General features: G+C 33.9%; 2 long non-coding RNA genes across 2 annotated transcripts; one reads left to right on the forward strand and one right to left on the reverse strand.

The window, feature by feature from the left end:
* Positions 1-509: 509 nt before the first annotated feature.
* Positions 510-943, forward strand: LOC144544523 (uncharacterized). The gene is made up of 2 exons (XR_013508245.1): positions 510-619; positions 697-943. It is a non-coding gene; the product is annotated as an uncharacterized LOC144544523 (long non-coding RNA).
* A 4,989-nt stretch (positions 944-5,932) lies between these two features.
* Positions 5,933-7,801, reverse strand: LOC144544652 (uncharacterized). Its single transcript, XR_013508287.1, has 5 exons — positions 7,772-7,801; positions 7,573-7,627; positions 7,020-7,077; positions 6,872-6,928; positions 5,933-6,361 (listed from the first exon to the last, which is right to left on the reverse strand). It is a non-coding gene; the product is annotated as an uncharacterized LOC144544652 (long non-coding RNA).
* Positions 7,802-14,872: the final 7,071 nt, after the last annotated feature.

The following is a 14,872-nucleotide window of genomic DNA, read 5'->3' on the forward strand; positions in this document are numbered from 1 at the left end:
ATACGAGTCCGCATAGCCGTCTGATCAGGATCAGAGTCAATCTGGCCGAAACGACTATGAGCACGGGACCCTTTAATTTAACTGTGGATCTCAATCGGACTGTTCAGATCTACTAACACATGTTTCATTAATGCAAAGGATACGAATTCCTTGAATACAAGGTGACAGGATGGGAGTGCGTATCCTCTAAGATATCTCATATTTTGCGTGACCGACGTGTCCGGTGCCTATTCGGGGACAGTGCAGGGGGCCAGTATTATTTGAGCTTTGAGATTCATGCAGAAGTATTTGAACGGTTGAGATTTTCCAAAAAGTCACGCAACATTTGAGATATCTCAGAGGCTGCGAATTCGACAAGATGGCCGATATCTCACACAGTTGGACATGCATATAGCCAGTTTAAACGACAGCCACAATTTAAAGTTTAGGAAAAAAAAGGGAGGAAATTTTTTTGAGGAAACAAAAAAAGAGAGAGGAAATTGAAACACCTGTACGAAAAACAGAAGAACAAGAACAAGAACAAACTTGTAAAGACTTCAGCTACTTAATTCGACATGCATGCGCACACACAAAGACCATTTTTATTTCAACAATTATATTTTTATTGTGCGATAAAGATGTACAACATCTTTCACAATACTGACGAGTACCAACATACTAGCAAATCAAAACAAAAAAGCAAAACATAAATAGTAGTTGATATCATCATACCGACATACTTGCTACCATATTAAGATAATCTGTCTGACCGTACCGATCATATATCCTTCATTCACTAAGGTTGATCAGTTGCTTGATCTGGTGAATGAACAGGATCAGAAGTGTTGGTAGTTTCTCCAAGTTGAGGGGTAGCTGGCGGTGGACAAACCTCCACTTTCGAGTAGCAGTGATCGGGAGGAGAGATCCACTGAATGGGTCCTCGTGCGACCGAGCATGTTGGTGCGGTTAAAAAGAAAAGGAGGATGACAATAGGGAGTACACTGAGCGGGTTTCGCATCTCTCTCTTCATTTTGTTAATTGTTAGATGCTCTGTAAAATTGATGCTTGTATAAGCTTTTTATTAATTGCAAGTGAATGTGTATATCTTCCGATGCCGTGTGAAGACTGATTGAGTGCCAGGACTTAAGAGGATAAAAGACCAAGACTTGGAAAAAGTGGAGAAAGTTTAAATGAGATTTTGGAATGTACCGATATATCACAGCTAGTGGCTTGTGCTGAAAGACCCAGAAATTCTCCACTTATTTTTTTTTTTTTGGATTTCATTTCTCCACTAATTTACTTGGGCCTTCTAGGGAAATCAGACCAAGGGTAGCCCATCAAAAACAACATTAGAATCACAACCTACTGTATATTAACTTAAAAAGGACCGAAATCCTCTTCTTCTTCTTCCCTTTTTTTTTTTTTTTTTTTTTTTTTTTTTTTTTTTTTTTTGTTTTGTCTTATAACAGGAGTTAGTGGGCTATTATAAAACAAACCGATATTGCCTTTGCGTGAAAGTACAACACAAAATTGAAATCGATCAGTTAATATATACATACAAGGTCATTTTGGATTTATTTATTTCTTTACATTTTTAAATTAATACTAATCGTCTATATGCATAAAGTGTAATGAAGAATTATTTCCTCTCTCAACTATATCTTGTAGCAAAGAGGAGGATAATAATAACGAAACCAACAAATAATAACAGTAACAGGACTGGTACAGCAAGGCATCTCAACTGGTACCGGAACTGGTACAGAAAGGCATACGGTACAGAGAAGAAATCAAGGCAACAGTGATCAGTGAAGATGGGGGAAGGAAGCAGGCACATAGAGGATGACAATCTGGAACCATTTAGCTAAAATTTCTGATTTATTTAGTTTGGATTTTTGAAACTTTGGACTCTTTATTTATTTCATTTCTATTCTGTTTTTCTTTCACTTTATTGCTCAAATGCATTGAGTATTATTTTAACTCTTGTCACAAATTTTTGCAACTATCTTAATGAAATTAAATGTGGACTTGATCCACATTTTTTTCTCAAAAAAAAGAAAAGAAAAAACAAATAATAACGGTAACAAAAATACAATTTTAAAAATCATTTATCCATTCTTCAAACTTCATTATTACATAAGGCATCGATCATGAGCAGCAACAACTCATTCATACAAAATAGATAAAAGAAGAAAAGACAATAATACAATAAATGACACCTTATTGAAGAGCAACCACCGATCAATCGACCATCTATACCGACACTGTTAATCATGGTGTGGATTGCGGCCCTCGCCAGTCTTAGGATTGCGGCACTCGCCAGTCTTAGGATTGCAAACAGGGCTGGCAGAAACCGGTGCTCCTCTGCATGTTCCTAACAACATAGACAAGAAAATGGAGACAATTATTATTATGATCAAGAGAATTTACCTCCTCAAATCCTTCATTGAAAGTATGTAATTGCTGATGGAAACAAGGAGCTTAATTAAGTTTTATTGTGAATCATTGTGGCACTTGCCAGTCTTAGGATTGCGGCATTCGCCAGTCTTAGGATTGCGGCACTCGCCAGTCTTAGGATTGCAAACAGGGCTGGCAAGAACCCGTGCTCCTAAGCATGTTCCTGACAACATAGACAAGAAAATGGAGACAATTATGACCATGATCAAGAGAATTTCTCTCCTCAAATCCTTCATTGCAAGTATGTAATTGCTGATGGAAACTAGGAGCTTAATTAAGTTTTATTGTGAAGTTATATCCGTGAGAGAAGAAAGACAAAACAAAACTAATTATATATAGAGATGGTTGTCATAATTTCTGATCTGTGAATAACTTATTTTAGTAAGGGAGAACACTGGCATACTGGGTCGCATGTAATTGGGAAAAGAATTTGGTTTTGTAAAATGGTTTTGGACAAATTTAAATGGTCCTATATATAAATTTAAACCGCGCGTTCGTTAAATTTTGAATCTGATCGAAGGATTTAGACCCTTATCTAATGCTTTGTCCAATTAAATTCCTCTCGACAAAAACCCTCACTCCTTGAGAAATTAGGAAATAAACAACCAATTTCACTACGTTAAGTTCCTCACCACTACTGCTGATATTATTGGAAGACTCCAAGTGAAATCGAACCAATAGTGTGAATGTCATCCAATTATTTGATAATTGGAGGGCATCCAAACATGATTTTAATATAGATGGTTTTTAATAAATTGTTTATAATAGATTAAAAAAAAAACCGTTCAGATCTAGTAATTGTAAAAGATTTCCTTATCAGGTATTGGAGAGGATGTGAATTCCGCCTGTTGCCCTGCTGTCCTCACGAAGAATAATAGCCACATCTAACGAACGGGATGAGTCGTCTGATCAGCTAATAGGCCACAATAGGCAACACAGCATGCCTTTCGTGCCATTCGATCTACCCAAATAAACAACTGGAAGATAAATGAATCGTTTGATCTGGTAATTTATTGCTGGGTCATTTTTTAACTTTTTAATTAATCTTTCTGTTGCAAAAAATATGCTGCTAACCACGTTGCAACTTGCAAGCGCCTTTTGTTGTCGAATGGGCTTTATAATGCTACTCAGAAAAATTGTATAGTTATATTCTCATTGCCACGCAAAATCACGGGCCACCACATTCTCTCTCTCTCTCTCTTTTGAAATCCTGATAATGGCTATCAGTTTTTTTTTTTTCTCGTTTTTTTAGATAACGCTCACATGGATCCCAATTTACAACTGATTAACACACATTCTCCGCTTTATCAGGGTGCGATTGTTTTCTCAGATGGATTATACTAATATTTATCCGAAATTTTTATTAATAGGAAATTAATGATAATGGAGAACGAAATTGAGTTTTTTTGAGATATAGAAAAAACGTGATAGTTTATAATGTCCTCTAGACGTTATAGACTATCATGGTCAGATTAGCCACAAATCAATTACTTCTTTCGAACTGAACCATGCAGAAAAAAAAAAGGCCGTGATACTCTATCATGCTGAAATTTTTTTCCTTGCCACCATAATAAATTAGAATTAAATCATTACCACCCGATTAATCGGATTTAAGATTCCACCACGAACACATATCTAGTATGCGCACGGATCCCAATCGGTGCGCGGACTGGGTATGCATACCGAAATTGATTTTTAAAATATTTTTTATTTTTATTTTTTATTAATCTGTCCGCATACCTAGTATGCGCACGGAAATTTTTTTTTTAGTTCTGTTATGAATTGTGTGAAATTTTTTGGCCAAATTTTTTTCTATTCTATTATGTTTCATTTTGTGGTATTTAGAATTATATGTACACATAAAATTTGACGGTAAAATTGTAAAAAAATAAAACGCACATATTTAACAAATAAAATTTTTGACTAAATTTGAACTAAAAATTACTACAACAAATTATACACACAATTTAAGCATCATTTTGTACTAAGTTGGTGCACAAATCGCTACAAATTACATGCACAATTTGATAAATGTTTTATACTACAAATTATATATGCATAACAGAAAAAAAAAAAAAATTAGTCAAAAAATTTTAAACAATTCATACCATAACTAAAGAAAAAAGAAAAAAATCCACGTGCATACTAGGTATGTGTACGGATTAATAAAAAATTCAATTTTTTTAAAAAAAAATCAATTTTGGTACGCATATCCGGTCTATGCACCGATTGGGATCCGTGCGCATACTGGGTATGCATTCATGGTGGAATCTTAAATCCAATTAATTGAGTGATAATGATTTATTTCTGATTTATTAGGATAGTAAATAAAAAAAAAACGGTCTATCATGGCCAGAGGCAGTGGTATTAAATGAGGCCTGGAGTATATCTTCTTCGTGGTGAGAGGAGATTTTGCCATTTTGGGTCCGGATATTTTGAAATATTCTTTGCTACATCCGGTCTTCACACACCGTATCTGAGTACCTCTTTTATATATTTCATGATAATGAAAGAAACAGGTGTAGGGAAGGTTTGGTCAACGGACAATCAATACATGATTTGGTTCGTTGTGCTGAGGTTTTTGCAATGCATAGTAAGCTAGTAACTGACATGACACTTTTTTTCCGCACACCTCTGGCCGTGATAGAGTATCACGTCTTGGAAATTTTTTTTTTTTGCGCGATTATAATTAGTTTGTGACTAATCTAGTTGTCTATCTTGTTTTTTTTTTATATCTCGAAAAAAACTCAATTTTGTTTTCTATTATCAATATTTATTTAATTAATTTTCTATTAATAAAAATTTCGGGATATTTATAGTTCGAATTTGAAACGTGTGATTTTTTCACAGGAAATACTGTAATCAATAGAATAAAGACTGGCTCTGTTCAGACTACGATTGTGTGACTCGTGTCCCTTTTTGATGTATATTATTCGTACCAAAAAGTGTAGATCTGTGATCTAACATGGCTGATCAAGATTTCCTATTGTATGCAAATTTAACAGGAGCTAATTTATTTCTGCAATTTTGCATTACGTCCCCTTAGTTTTTTTCTTAATTATGTAAAACCCTTAATGTAGGAGTAGTACGTACGTAACAATTTGTTGTAAATTTTGGATTCATAAAGTCTGAAACAAAAAATTCCTAAACAAATACTTTATGTGCAGACCAAACAAAACCTAAATTATACTTGTAATAATTTCAAGATTGAAGTAAACAATTTTCATGTATACCAATTAAAATATCAATCATATCATATCATATCATATTCTCTTTACAAAATAATTAACAGTCCGAACACAAAAACAACAAAATTCCTATACGATTAAGATTCCCAAACAAAAGCAGAGACTAGAGCAACATCATGTTGTTTTACCAAGCTTGGTAGTCAAAGAGTTCTTGAGCACCAGCTCCCGTGTGGGGCCAATCTGTCCACCTTTTGAAATTAGTTATTCATAAAAGTTTGTCAGTAAACAATTACAATGTCAATGCTGAAATTCTCAATCCTATACTTGAGTAACTAAAATTTCAACTTCTGCAATAAGCTACTTCACTTATAAGACCAGTATTGAACAGTTGATAGAATTTCGAGGCTATGTCCCTTAGTTTATTTTCTAATAGAAGCGCACAATTAAACTCAGTGTGCCTATGGAAGTGACAAATTTATAGCAATTTTCTCAACTTGACAGGTAAAAAGCTTGTTAGGTATTTATTCTGGCCGTTTGTAACAAATTAAGAACTGGATAGTGGATAAGCCCTCCACTATAAGCCTATAACATTTGTTTTTAAAACAAGTATACATACTTTAATAGATAAGAAATAGAAAATATTTACTGTGACAAGCCAAAATTCTTGGATTGACCCCATGACTTCATTTCTCCTCACATAGACAGGTTTGCGCCACGCTTTAATTAAACTTATGCTCCAACTTCAAAGCATAAAAAACTGAATGAGATATAGTCAATAAATGTTTCACAAAGAACTAAATGATGTAATATGTAACAATCACCCATAGCTTAGGTTTAGCACATTTACTGAATGATGTCATTCAGTAAATGGACATCATCCAAACCCAACCCACCCAACCACACACCCCCCCCCCCCCCCCCCCCCCACACCCCCCAAGGAACTGAATCACCCATAGCACAAAGAACTGAATGACGTACATTCCTTTATTACTGATAGCATCGCTGGGTGAAATAGCAAATTTCATTTATTTCTCTCAGTTTAATTTAGTTGAACAAAATAGGTTTATTCAGTTCTTAGTGCCAGAAAAAGATACATTACTTTATTACTTTATTCATGATAACTGAATGATGTAATATTAGGTCAAAGATACACATAGCATAGGTTTAGCATATTATTTGTAGAACAATCACCCATAAAATATATAAAATTCCAAAAGTGATATCGACAGCATGAGAAGCATAAAACTAACCTTTTGGAAGTATTGGAGAGGGTTTGGCCACAGATCACCCCTTGTAATGTTTGCTGCCTACATACACAAGATACATATCAAATGTAATCAGTTTTATCTCATGAAAGAAATATTAACGCCTCCTTTTACATGATATTAAGGAATTTACCTGATCAACCTCTCCATCCAACCACACAGCCTCACTGAACCAACAGAAGAAGCTGCAGCTGCATTCATATAAATAAAATGTAGTATGTCCATAAAATCACAAGAGAGAGCTTCCACCTATACTAAGGTTCATAATCAAGAATTTTACCTTTTACTTGTAAAATAACAAATATTATAATACAATATTATGAACAATATGAAATTATAACATATAGCTTCACAAAGTTATAATTATTCTTAGTAGATGGCAAAGAGAAAGGTAATTTAAGGTCAATTTCAAGCATGCCGTTGAGAAATGATAATTTCGAACCCTGGTACGTGTTATGTATGTAAGAACTGAGAAAGACTACTAATCAGTGGTGCTCCTAAAAATTCAATGTGACATTTAATATCCCAACTAATTAAAATTATGACACAGATTTTCTTTAAAATATTTTGCAGCTGTACTAAAGTTATGGTTATCGTTTTGCTTTTTGTAACTGGAAACAATTCAAATCTTTGTAACAACAATAACTATAAATTATAAATTACAAGAGAATAAAAATGGCACATACCAAGGAGCAATATAGTGTCGCTAACATGAAGTCCATAGACATTAAATGCAATTACCTGAAACAAATTGTATGTATAACTTAGGAGTTAAGAAAAAAAAATATGTTGTGACTAAATGCACTATTTATGGAACAATTTGGTCAGATATAATTTTGATCATATGACATATCAAAATGTTTCAGCAATGAAAATTTCACATACCAGAAAGATTTCAGACACACATTTGAACTTTTTCCTACAACAGCAGTAAGAAAAGGAGAAAAACAAACTGAATCCATAAAAATATTAGAAACAAAACTTACTAATAAATGGAAAGAGACAAATGCCATAGTGTGTACCTCATACATATCCGGCCGTAGAAGATCATCTGGAGACAACTTCGCTTCTGGCAATTCAATTGATGCACCCATGGGGTGGATATATAGGTCCCTGGCTGCCGCTCCTCTTTCACATAATGGTTGTGGGACTACAGACTACTGATGTGCGTAGTACTTCGTTCCGGAATTCACTAAATCTGGATTTCTTTCTGTTTGGCCCTTGTGAATAGTAGGATTACAACTTTTTGTTTTCATTGTCCTATTCTTATCTTTTATGTCGGTCCATCATGCTGTATAATATTACAGAATAGATCATTTTTTTACATTTTTACCCTCAAAATTATTTTTTGTCCTTTTTTGGTCTTCATTACTTTTCTCAGCAACTATTCTTGTTCATGAACCCACAAACTCGTACACAAGTATTTCCAAAAGTATAAAAGCTTTTTTTCACTTTTATCTTCACATTCTTATCTTTGAATTATAAAAATCAGTTTATTAAAGAGGTACAACTTGGCTCATGCGTCTCGTGTTCTACACCATTTGGAATAATGAGTATATGTACTCTGTTTCTCTAGCTGATCATCTTGTGTTCTAATTAATTAAAGGCCTTACCACTGAAGGGATTATAAATGGTTGAAATTCGGATATCATGGAGCTTGGGTACACTGCGAGTTCGAAAAGAGGGAATCCTGGTGCCAAAATATTTGACAAAAGAAGGTACAAAATTAAGGTCATAGATGAATTTTCTATCATTTAGATTGTGTATCAAATTTGGTAAGTTTTTAAATTATTCTTGTCAGTGTATACGGCCTGTGATGGTGTAGAAATTTCTTCTACATATAACAAGCAAGGGAGTGAGGCCCACCTTGCCATAAATGGAGCCGATTTGCCGCAATTCAATACAACATTTGCCCAATTGAAAGGGGACTTCTCTTCTACCAGTATGACAAGCTAAAGGTGTAATTTGGGAGAAAATATATAGAGTACATCTACCATTGCATGGGCCTTGTCAAACCATAGATTAGCTGATCTTTAATGGAGATTGGAGAGTATACCTCTACATTTGGATGTGACGGGCGTGAAAATGCTAAGAATGCTGTACAAACTGATCTTAATCTTCTCCTTTATTCTATCTGCATATGTAATAAATAAGCATCTCAAACTGTAAGAACATGACCTATATAAAATTGATTTCCATAATGTAGATGGGTATTCAACTAGTTCAAAAGGCAATGTGTTAACTCGAGGTCAACCGAACTTGTTAGGATCTTAAAAGAAATATACAAAATTCTTAGCTAAGTGTAAACTGATTTGGAACCGACGTATAAAGAGACTTCTTTGGATAAAATGTAGAGTTAAAATTTTAATCAATTTAAGAAAATACTCTCATAAACCCACAGGCCTTTTGGATTAACCTCTATTTTCCTCACGATAGAAATATAAAGCTATATAACATGGTCTAGTAATGTGCTTGTCAGCATTTCTAGAGCAATGTGATTCCGCACCAAGAAGTGCTATCATGATTCCCAAACTGAGGCTGAGAGCAAATAAATGACCATCTATGCACCATTTCTTTAGGTGTGTTATGCCTTGACTTAACCATGGTAGCAATTCATTCTGGGCAATTCCATTCCAACACAAATATCTATATATTCCAAGTAATCAATGATAAGTGTCTAAGGGTTCTCAGGAGTCATGATAGAGTACATGCTGTTAACTAGGTAGGTTTGATTTTTTGTAATAAATTTGATTGAAAAGCATTTGAACAATCATTTTAGTTTTTAAGAGCAGTTCATCGAGTAATTAATTAAGGGGATAAGAGCGGAAGTACAACTTAACATCAGAGTGAAAAAAGGCAGTCTTAGGCATAGCATCAAACAGCTTATATACGCATTACATATGTGCACAGAGAAGTTTCCCAAGCTGCCAAGGTAGTGCCAGATATATATACAGTTAAAGGGGTCAAATGTGATTGATCATTGTGCCTTCAGAGGATTCCATGGCTTTGATAGGCATTTGATCCAGAGTCTTGTATAAGCAAATCAAGCATATCATCAAACAACTTGCGTGCGTGACGAAATCAAGGGAAAGGAGATGGTCTGGCATTTATCAGCTGGAATTTGTCTTCAAGATAGTGTGTTCAAGGGGAATAGAAAATAGTCACAAAATTTCTTCACCTAATTCCAACTTCGATGGTCACAAGCCCGATCTGACGAATTCGTATCCTCTGCATTAACTCAAAAAAGAATCTTTTGAGTTAGTATATCTGGATCGTCCGATCAGTTTTAAAATTCGTGTGAACTAGATCTACACTAATATTAATATTAAAGGGTCTCTAAATTATAGGCTATGACTAGATTGGCTCTTTTTAAAATCAAACGACCGAGAAGAGAAAAGGTAAGAGATAAAGAGGAGAGAGATAGAGAAGATAGCGGGAACAATAGAAAATTTGAATAGTAGCTGATTTCATTCTCAGGTTACCTAACTGAGTACAATTGAAACAGGCGGTTGAGAATTGTTCTTTTAACTTGACACGAATCTCAAAGCACAAATAATACTGCCCACTGCGCCATTTCGTGTGTACAATTGAGAGTAAATCTGGGCCAAGCCCTTCATCGTTTTGCCCAATTTGGAGGAGAATACATCGAAACTATTCTTACATAATTTTTTTTTCTAGTAAACTTAAGAGTGAAACTAAACTACTCCACTAATTTAATATTCACACTAATTTAATATTCATTAGGGATTCGCTTTCAAACCTGCGCCATTTGTTAGATATTTTAAATAATGCGATAGGATTCAAAAGCCTTTATTTTTTGTGCCTCCGTTATATCTTATTTTTTAAAAACTTTAATAATTTAAAATTTAAAATTTAAACTTAAAATAAAACTGTAGATATGATCTAGATCATGTCTATGTACTTATAAAAATTTATGATCTTTCTACTTTATTGTGTTTGTCATCAAGAGTTTGTAAAAATGTACTGATGTGGATAATTTCTAGACATTTATTTTTCAACTTATTGATCTCACATAAAAATAAAATCGAAATATGATAATATTTTATTTTTCTAGACATTATATTTTCTATTTTCGTCATCAGAGGAGCAGTCCTACAAGGCTCCTCAAAAGTCCTACTTAATTCGGTAGCGGGCAAAAAGATCAATCTCAAGAGAGGTCTCAGATAGGGGGATACCCTATCCCCCTATCTGTTCATCATAGCAATGGATTTTCTTGCTGCATGGACAAAAAAGTTAACACATCTCAATCTGATCAAAAGGCCAATAACAGGTTGTCACTCATGTTTGTTATATGCCGATGATACTTTGTTTCTCATTGAACCAACAAGACAACAATTAGGTTTTCTTCAAATAGTACTCAGCATATTTGAAGAGTTATCAGGTCTGGCAGTAAACCTGAACAAGTCGGAATTCCTAGTAACTGAAATGGAAGGAGAACTGATAGAAGATCTAGCCAGAATAATGGGGTGTGAGAGAGCAAAATTCCCTATCAAGTACTTGGGAATGCCGCTATCCAACAAGAAGCTGACAAAATCCCAATACCTGCCACTAATTCAGAAAATAGCAAACAAATTGACAACATGGAAAGCAAGCATGCTATCCATAGGGGGGAGGATGGTCCTACTGAATGCAACTTTAACAGCCATGCCTATTTACTTCATGCAATCTTTCTTATTGCCAAAATGGGTCATAGAGAAAATAGATAAGATAAGAAGGAGGTTCTTATGGCATGGGCACAGGGGTCAAGAAGGAAGATACATGAGTCTAACAGCATGGGAATTGGTTACAAGGCCTAGAGAGATGGGAGGCATGGGGGTGAAAAATTTGTATACTTTTAATAAGGCACTACTGGCAAAAACAATGTGGCAGTGGGTTCAGGCAAGGAGGCGGGACTGGATGCAAATCGTACAAATTGCAGAACAATCAACAAGGCCATGGGAATTGCGAAGTGCAACACCCTTCTGGAAATCCCTGAGCTCAATTAGCGACTTCCTCTACATATCTGTGAGGTTCACATTGGGGCAAGGGAGCAGAATCAAATTCTGGAAGGATGCAGCAGCCAATTAGAGGAAGGTATCCAGATCTTTTCAATCTAGCCAAAGACCAAGATATGTCAGTGTGCCAGGCAAAGAGTACAGGAGAATGGGATATCAAATTACACCATGTATTGAATGAGAATGAAACCCAACAAAAGGATAAGCTGCTTGAGGAATTACGACTGATTAACATTGGGGTAGGTACTGATACAAGCAGTTGGGTATGGACAGTGGAGGGGCAATTTACAGTTAAATCGGCATACGATGCAATGGAGGAAAGACCTTATGTAGATAGTGAAATCGCAAATTTATGGAAGGTCAAGGCACCAATGCGGGTGAGAATCTTCATCTGGTTGGCTCTCAGAAACAGAATTCTGACGGTAGATAACTTGCTGAAAAGAGGGTGGCAGATGCCAAATAGATGCATACTTTGTAAAGCAGCCATGGAATCAGTAAGTCACATCTTCAGTGATTGTGTATACAAGAGGCAGGTGATGGCACAAGTGGCGCAGAGGATGCATGAACTCAGGCAATGCTCTTTGTTTATGCAAGGAGATTTCAGAGGGGCAATATTAAATTCAGCAAATGTGAAGGTCAAACAAATGCAGGTGGCTATGTGCTTTGTCATATGGAGAGAACGATGTGCACGAATATTCCGAGAAGAAACCAAAAATGTTCAGCAACTGGCAGTAGAAATACAGCAAGAATTTAATAGTTGGTTCAAGAACAGCCGGGATGGAGAAGAAGATCAGAGAATACGGGAGATAACAGACTAGCAATAATATTGGCACTATGGCCTCTTGCCTTTTTATTTTATTTCAAAACCTTTTCTTTATGATTTTCCTTTATCTTTAAGTATTATTTTCTATTTTATATTTCCTTGCTATTTCTTAGGACTTTGTAATTCTTCTTGACACCTCTGGTGTCCCATATATGAAATCTAGAGGCTGGACCTCTACTTTTCCTTTCAAAAAAAGAATGTATTTATCAATGTTGTAAAATCCGCAATCTGAAAATTTTAAGAATTAACAGAATAAAATATTTGCTTTTTGTTGTATAATCTATATAATTTGATACATTTTTACAATTAAAAGAGTGAGGCTTGGTAATATACATATTACTAATTAATTCATGTTATGGATTTATATTTATATTTTTTTAATTTAAATAATTAATTCGAACCGTTAAATATAATTTCTATATAAAACTTATTTGGAACCAAATTTTATATAATTTATATTTTAATTTTTCCGTTTTGTCAAGCCATCTATAATGTGAATGTCAATATTTGAGCACCGAGTCTATCTATTTTACGAATATTATTTAAATAACGATTTCATGAGGATAGATTTCATGTTGTTAATGTCACGGTATGCATTGATGGACCTAATAAGGCTTAGAGATAGACAATTGTCACTTTCTTGATTTTGAAAAAAAAAAAAATTTAGTCCATGTATTTTAGGTTATTGTCTATCTCAGATGAACAATCAACCAAATTTATTTTCTTCGTAACTCGTATTTTTTTCTAACTCAACTTATTTTCTTGCTTATTCTTGACTCAATTTTTGAATCTGCCATGATGGCACACGTCACGTGTATCAGTTACATAACAGATCCTGTGTGTTGCATGACGTATCTCTCTTCAATTAAAAATAACATGTCGTACAAACTAAACAGTTCCATAAATCATATTACATGATCAATTTTTTTAACATTGTCTAATTATATTAATTTTACAATATTTAATGTTTAGCATTCTTTTATTTTTTTTATTAACTAACTAAAATTTAAAACAAATAATAATTAAGTAATAATTATTAGTTACACATGGCGTGATCAAATTACAACTGTTTTTAGTAAGTACCTACATGCGGCAGCTCCAACTTCTTTCTCTCTTTAATTCATCTAGCTCTTTTGTGATACACAATTACACGAGTTTTTTTTTTTAAAATAGAATCAATATTAATTATTATAACATAACAAGTTCCATTGTTTTTTTTTTTTTTTTAAAACAGCTCCAACGATAGGTGGAGTTTTTTTTCTTCTAAAAAAAAACCCAATAGTGCTTATTTTTTTAAATAATTAAAATTGATTCTATTTAAAAAAAAAAACAATTACACATGTTTGTAAAAAGGTGCCGGTAATTTTCTAATTTCTACCCATGAAACAATTAATTTAACTTTTGCCCGCTGTACAGTATATCGCAGAAACCGTATCACAGGAAATCTTCCAAGGAAAATTCGGAGGAAATTAAAAAAAAAATTAAGAGGAGAGAATATACGTTGATACAATTAATGAAAATTTATCGGTATACAATACAATGAATGGAAGATTACTTGAAAATTTTCAACTAATAAAAGCTTATAGAAATTGCCAAACTAAAAAAAAAGGAGAAGAAGTAAGCTTTGATTTCTTTTAAATCACTAGGTTTATTATTTCTTCTGTTAAAGCAGTCGTATTTCACAGGTTACTGATATTTATCAATCACATGAAGAGTGTCAAACAAACATTGAAAGCTGAGCAAATATTTTTTAAAAAAAAGGAACCTCAAGGAGTTGCTTCATTAGCAACTTTTAAGTTGTCCTATATAATTTATAATTGAAAATATAATGGATATCAGTTAATATCAAGTCTATTGTTTAACTACAAGACAGCACTTTCAACCAAACAGAGTATATTCTGTTTAAGAATACAAAATGTGTCTACGTGAATAAAGATTAATTGCTTGTAGATTATTCTTTCTTCATTGATAATTTAATGAAAAAAGCTTTGTACAAGACGAAATCAAATTGTTACCAATGAAGTAGAACATTCTACTACTTTGGATCTTTCACTATATAAGGCTGCATTCTCAGTAGGATTATGCACATCTCCAAACAGTTCCTTTATACATATCAATCTATTTTCTCAGTAGTATCCAACTAATTAA

This window comes from Carex rostrata, chromosome 26 (assembly GCF_964058835.1).
Source record: "Carex rostrata chromosome 26, lpCarRost1.2, whole genome shotgun sequence".
Classification (NCBI taxonomy): domain Eukaryota; kingdom Viridiplantae; phylum Streptophyta; class Magnoliopsida; order Poales; family Cyperaceae; genus Carex; species Carex rostrata.